Raw genomic sequence first — 7,016 nt, forward strand, 5'->3', positions numbered from 1 at the left:
AGAAGAGAGGGCCTGGGAATGGACCTGTAGGACAAATCAAAAAGTTGCAAACTGACGGCACCTACTGGCAGCCATGGAGACTGCAGAAGGGCTGGGGAGTCACAGCCAGGAACAAGAGTCTAGGATTTTCTGTGTCCCATCACATAGAGAATGTGGGGTCCCTTCTACCTTGTCTGCCTTGGAGAAGGGCATATAGAGCCAGGTTCCTCAAGTTCCTGGGGGAAACCCAAACTGTACCTGATTCAGAAAACTTCCCCTCTGCCCCATCCCCCTCCATTATCACTGGACCCAGTTCTGCCACAATTTAATGGATGGATTTGGAGTTTGACTGTCCCTTTCTGTAAAAATGAGGTAAGTCATCTCCACCCCTCTCACCCCTTAAAACTCTTGTGAAAATAAAATGGACCAAGAAAGATTATTCTGATCCCAATGCTAGACTTGTCCCCTAGATGAACCCAGGAAGGGTAAAGGTCCTGAGACCGGAGGCAAGATGAGAAGAGGCTGGACGGAGCCAAGAGGCATGCCAAGGATAGAGCATGAGTGCCCACAAGGGTGAAAAACCTGGACAGGTATCCAGGTGAGACTGATGCCCACACCTCAGACGCAACACCTCCCCGGCCCCCAGTCCATCCTTCAGCATCTTCCTCACCTCACCCCACCATCATTGGGGTGGGGTCATTCGAAAGAGGCAGGAGAATAACAGGAGGAGGCCTTCCAAGCACTTCCCACCATTCATGCAACCCACAATTACTGAGTACCTATTATGAGTGACTTTGTGCTCTGTCTTGGCACAAGACTACTCTGTGCCTAAAGGAGCTCATTGCCTAGTGACAGAAGACAGGTGTGTAAAAAAAATAAGTCTAAGAAGTGTACACATGTCTGGAGAGATGATTACATAGGGAACTGTGGGCACCCACAGGCATAAGTGGTCAATTTTACACTCAGAGCATGGAAAGCCTTTGCTGAGGAGGTGACCCTGGGGCCACAACTTTCATGCTAGAGGAAAAATTATGGGTGTCAGCATGGCCAGACTGCACGGGGTTCTAATCCCAGCTTTGTCACTAGGAACACGCTAGAGAGTTACTTAAGCTCCTGAGCTTCAGGCCTTGTCTAGAAAAATGGAACTTTGCAGCAAGAGAAAGAGAAAGAACTGTTCAAAGCACCCAGCACATAGTAGACCCCAAATGTTTTTTACCTCCATCCCTTCCTATTGGAAACTAACTTCCCTAGTGGCTGGAGATCCCTGGTGACAGGACTTTTATCTCCCCACACCCCCCAACAAAGGAAACTCTCAGAAAATCAGGTTTAGTGTCCCCATCTAAGCCTGTGGTGTCTGAGAGAGGCAGTATATAAAGGGACTTGGCATCAGGGAACCTGGGTTCAGTTGCAGCATAGCCACTTGGCTGTGTGATCTTAGATCTCCCTCTTAATATCTTGAGGGGTTATTTTCTTTTTTCCCCAGTACTGGGGATCAAATCCATGCTTGGCAAATGCCCTCCAATTGAGTTAAATCCCTAGCCCTTTTTATTTTATTTTGAGACAGGGTTCTTGCTAAGTTACCCAGGCTGGCCTTGAACTTGCAAACCTCCTGCTTTAGCCTCCAGAGTCACTAGGATCACAGGTATTGTCCACATAAAGGGTTATTTTCCTCCTTTGTTAAAAGAAAAATGAGGGCTGGTGAGGGGGTGCGTTTAGCTCAGTGGTCTAGTGTGTATGAGGCTCTGGGTTTTCTTCCCAGCCACTCAGAAGGCTGAAGCAGGAGGCTCACAGGTTTGGGGCCCTCCTGGGCAACCTGGTGATAACCTGTTCCACATTAAATATTTTTATAAAGTAGGGCTAGGGCTGGGGATGAAGCTCATGGGTAGAGTGCTGATCTAGCATGTGCAAGAATTTGGGTACAATCCTTAGTACCATACACACACAGAAAAAGAAAATATTTAGGCTTACTCTCACAGGATGGTTGAGAGGGAAAATGAGGCAAGGGCTCTGGAACTCAAGGAGCTGGGTACAGGTACAGGTGCTGGTTATTGGTTTCTTCTACCCAACTGCTGCCTCCTTAGGGACTGGGAGCTCTGACTAGGACCTTCTGAAAGGTAAAACCCAGCCCTCCTTCCCAGCTCAGGGCTAATACAGAAAATCAAGCAGCACCACCACCAACACACCACTCACAGACACATAGACAGTGGCGGCAGCAGCCTTGCCTCTCCCTGGCTCCTGAGGGCCGGGAAGATGCTAGCTACTTCTAATTCACAGATGAAGGAACACTGCCCCCCCCCCGCCCCCGCAAGGGCTCCAGGCCTCTTCTACACCTCACACCCTCATTGGCTTGTTGCTCAGAGTGTTGGTACAACTTCAAAAAACTCTGAGAAGCATACATTGGGCTCTTAGAAAATAGGAAGAAAAAGAGCTTACCTATGGGGACATACAGTTCTGCCTTCCAGGAACCCCTAATCTGATGGGCTTGCCTTAGGGAGCATCCTATCTGATGGAGTGTACAAAATAAACACAATAATGATAGTTAGCAATCAACACGCACAGACCTTGTGTGCTTCCCAAACTCATGACAAAGGTGCTATCATCATCCTTTTTTTAAGATGGGGAAACTAAGGCACAGAGAGGTATATAACTTACTCAAAGTCACACAGAAAGTAAGGTGGAAGAACAGGGATGTGAACCCAGGAAGTCTTGCTCCAGAGACTGCACAATTAACCCCTAGGCTCACTGCCTTCCGAAACACCAATGAGGACAGAAGATTATGACATAGAGTGCATGTGGTGTGGGGATCAGGCACCGATGGCATTGGTATGGGACTAGGCCCCAGTCCTCTTGGTAACTTTGGCTTCCCAGCCCCCTCCTGACTACCTGGACTGTCTGTTATGTCTACACTGAGTAGGGGGTTCAGCTCCCCTCTATGTGATTTGACATTCAGGTCCCAGGTAGGGCATCTCCATGGTTACTCCAGGTGTAGATCTGAGCAATAGTCTATCAGTACACTCACCTTCCTGCCCTACTTCCTGCCAGTAGAGCCAGAATCTCCACAGAGACCTCAAGGCACAGAGGGAGGTCTGGCTCCAGAGCATGGCACCCGGGTCCTTCCCACAGGACTTGTGGCTTCAGCAGTGAATAGCAAGGGAGGGGAGAGCAGAGTCCACTTCAGTTGCGTTGGCCAGAATCTGGCTTCATATCTCCAGGCCAGCCGGCTCTGCTACTTGCCAGCTTTGTGACTACTTCCCCTTCCCCAGCTTCAGTTCCACCATCTGTACAAAAGAGGGAGGGGAATTTGCTGAATTGTGAAGCCCCTTCCAGCTCTGAAAGTCTAGGAAACTGAACCTCTGAGGTCCTTTTGCATGTTTCAAGGTCCCACTCTGGCAGGGCTCCCAACCCTCCAGAGTATGCAGTCTCTCCAGGCCTATTGGCACCAACAGCACCCCTTTCTCATTGTCTGAGGCCTGCATAAGAGACTAGCCAAATGAATGATGTTGGGCTTAATGAGAGCTCTGATACTACCCAGAGAGATGATGAGGGTCACTCAAGAGCACACAGCTAAGCTGGGCGCAGTGGTGCACGCCTGTAGTCCCAGTGGCTCGGGAGGCTGAGGCAGGAGGATCATGAGTTCAAACCCAGCCTCAGCAAAAGTGAGGCACTCAGCAACTCAGTGAGACCCTGTCTCTAAATAAAATATAAAAAAGGGCTGGGGATGTGGCTCAGTGGTTGAGTGTCCCTGAGTTCAATCTCTGGTATCCCACCTCAAAAAAAGAGCACAGAGCCAACAACCCTAGCACCTCCTCTGGGCCATACTGCCTCTGCTGCTAGAGCCATCACCAGTGAGCCACAGGCTCAGAACTTAAGCAAGAAGAAAGTACAACTTGGGTGAATCTATGCAGGACACCTGCAAAAGTGGAGACAGAAAATCTGGGCAGACAGAGCCAGATGTTAGGATAGGAAAAACTCTTGCCCTGCCTCTCCTGAGACCTGTCATGTCAAAGAGAAGTGTGCCTTCTTACCAATATACCTCTTTTCCCTACATTCGCTGAAGGGCTTTCTGGCCTGACTTCCTGCTCTCCCAGCTCTGGGGAACAAAGTGCCACCTAACTTTAATGAGACCTCTGAACCCATAGAGACCCTTGAAAAGTCTCTAGGCTTAAAAAAAAAAAAAGTCTCTAGGCTTAAAGAGATCCCACAGAGGGGGTCTTCAGAATCATTAAATCCCAGAGAAAGGGCCAGAGAGATCCCCAATACCTGGATATATACAGCTGCATGCCTCCCTGTCCCCACCAGCACTAGAGGTTTGCACATAGCCCAGTCATGCTTTCTAATTACTCCCAGACTCTCTTCTGGCCCCACCACTCCACACCCAGAGCCCCCTCACCAGCCTTTATGCTTCATCCTTCCCACTCCTGCCCACTTCACCCTAACCTCCTCCTCTTTTCCCTACCCAAGAGAACATCATGGCCTGAGGGACCTCCCAGGGTGTGTGACCAGACATTCATCCTAACACCACCAGGAAAAGTAGAAAGGGGCCCCCAAAAAAGGTGAGGGGATGGGAGGAGAAGAAGGCAAGAAGGAGTAACTGTGTATCTCCATTTGCCCATCTGCAAAATACATACCTAGCTCATGGGATTATTATGAGAAGCTATGTAGTAGGTGTTATGGGTACTTGCTTTCAGTTCTGCTTTATTTAATAAATAGACATAGAAAACCATGAGGGATACCACTACATACCTGACAGATTGGTAAAAATTTTAAATACTGACAATACCAGGATGTGAAGTAAGGAGATTCTTACATAATGCTGCTAAAGAAAACAAATTTGTACAGCCTCTTGGAAGCAACCAACAATTCCACCTCTAGATATACACCCAATAGAAATATGTGTGTGTGCATTCCAAAACATATGTTCAAGAGTGTTCACAGAAGTGCTCTATACAATAGCCAAAAATGGAATCAATTGTAGAATAGTAAATCTATATTTGAATAAGTTATTGCTACATCCAACAATATAGATGACTCATATGTTGATCAAAAGATTACTATTCTAGGGCTGGGGTTGTGGCTCAGAGGTAGAGCGCTCGCCTAATATGAGTGAGGCACTGGGTTTGATCCTCAGCACCACATAAAAATAAAATAAAGATATTGTGTCCACCTAAAAAAATAAATATATTTTAAAAATTGCTATTCTATGACTCTATATAAAATTCAAAACAGTTTTTAAAATCAGGATAAAGTTTACCTCTAAGAAGAAGGATGGAGACAGTCTCAGGGAATATGAGTAATATTTATTACTTAGTTAAATGGTATACTTACTCTGTGAACATTCATTGAGCTAAACACTAACTTTTCTATATGTATGTTATACTTCAACTTTTTAAAAAAAAATTTTTATTTATAGATGGACACAATGACTTCATTTTTTATTTATTTATTTTTATGTGGTGCTGAGGATCAAACCCAGTACCTCACATGTGCTGGCAAGCATGCTACCACTAAGCCACAACCCCAGCTCCTACTTCAATTTTTTTAAGGAAAAAAAAATGACTTTTTAGCTAGGCACAGTGGTACGTGCCTGTAATCCCAGTGACTTGGGAGTCTGAGACAAAGGATGGCAAGTTTGGGGCTGGGGATGTGGCTCAAGTGGTAGCGCGCTCACCTGGCATGCGTGTGGCCCGGGTTCAATCCTCAGCACCACATACAAACAAAGATGTTATATCCGCCGAAAACTAAAAAATAAATATTAAAAAAATAAAAAAGGATGGCAAGTTTAAGCGCAACCTCAGCAACTTAGTGAGGCGTCAGCAAATTAGTGAGACCCTGTCTCAAAATAAAAACTAAAAAGGGCTTGGGATGTAGCTCACTGGTAAAGCATCCCTAGATTCAATCCCCAGCACACACACCAAAAAATTAAAAAATAAATAAAATAATTAATAATAATACTATTTTTAGGGGCTGGGATTGTGGCTCAGCAGTAGAGCACTCGCCCAATACATGCAAGGTGCTGGGTTCAATCCTCAGCATCACATAAAAATAAATAAATAAGGGCTGGGGATGTATTTCAGTTGGTAGAGTACTTGCCTAGCAAGCCCCAGGTTCAATCCCAGCACCACACACAAAAAAAAAATTAAAAATAAATAAATAAATAAGTGAAATAAAGATATTGTGTCCAACTACAACTAAAAAATAAATAAATAATTTTTTACAGCACTCACTTTCAAGTCAGCCTGCCTGGACTAGATTCCTGGAATAGATTCAAGATGTTAGTCTGTGCCTCAGTGGCCTCATCTTTCTTATTAAGTGACTATCGTATAGGGTCGATAAGACAAAAGATGAATGAATCTCTGTAAAACACTTAAAATGGCACCTGTCACATTGTAGGTGCCCAGTCAGTGCAAGTCATTAGTCATGACCAGCCAAGTGAGTGAGACTAACAGCCTGGAGCCAAAATGCCTGCACTGAACCCTGGATTTGCCATTAACTAGTTCTGTGACTTTGGCAAATGGCATCTTTCCTCTTATCCTCAAATGCCCTCAGTTGTAACAGAGATAATGCCAGCCCAGCCTCATAGGCCTACGAGAAAACTTGCCGAGATGATGTGGGTAAAGCACTTAACGCTGCCTGGCACAGAGTAAATCTCAACACATGTTAGCCATGTGATCGTTGATTACCATGGTAACCATATAAACCCAATTTATAGATGAGTTTCTGGGCAGTAAAAAGACTGGCCTAGCTGGATGGATGCAGAGGTACACGCCAGTAATCCCAGAGGCTCAGAAGGTTGAGGCAGGAATTGGCCAGTTCAAAGCCAGCCTCAGTGACTTAGCGAGGTCCTAAAAGCAACTCAGAGAGACCCTGTCTCTAACAAAATATAAAAAAAGGCTGGAGATGTGGCTCAATGGTTAAGTGCTCCTGGGTTAATTCCTGGTACCCCTTAACTTCCCCCAAAAAAGACTGGCCTAAGGCCACATGCAATTCAATGTGATTTATACCCAGCTGTGAAACAACAGAACCTGTGCTCCAGGCAC

Source organism: Marmota flaviventris, chromosome 17 (genome assembly GCF_047511675.1).
Source record: "Marmota flaviventris isolate mMarFla1 chromosome 17, mMarFla1.hap1, whole genome shotgun sequence".
NCBI lineage: Eukaryota > Metazoa > Chordata > Mammalia > Rodentia > Sciuridae > Marmota > Marmota flaviventris.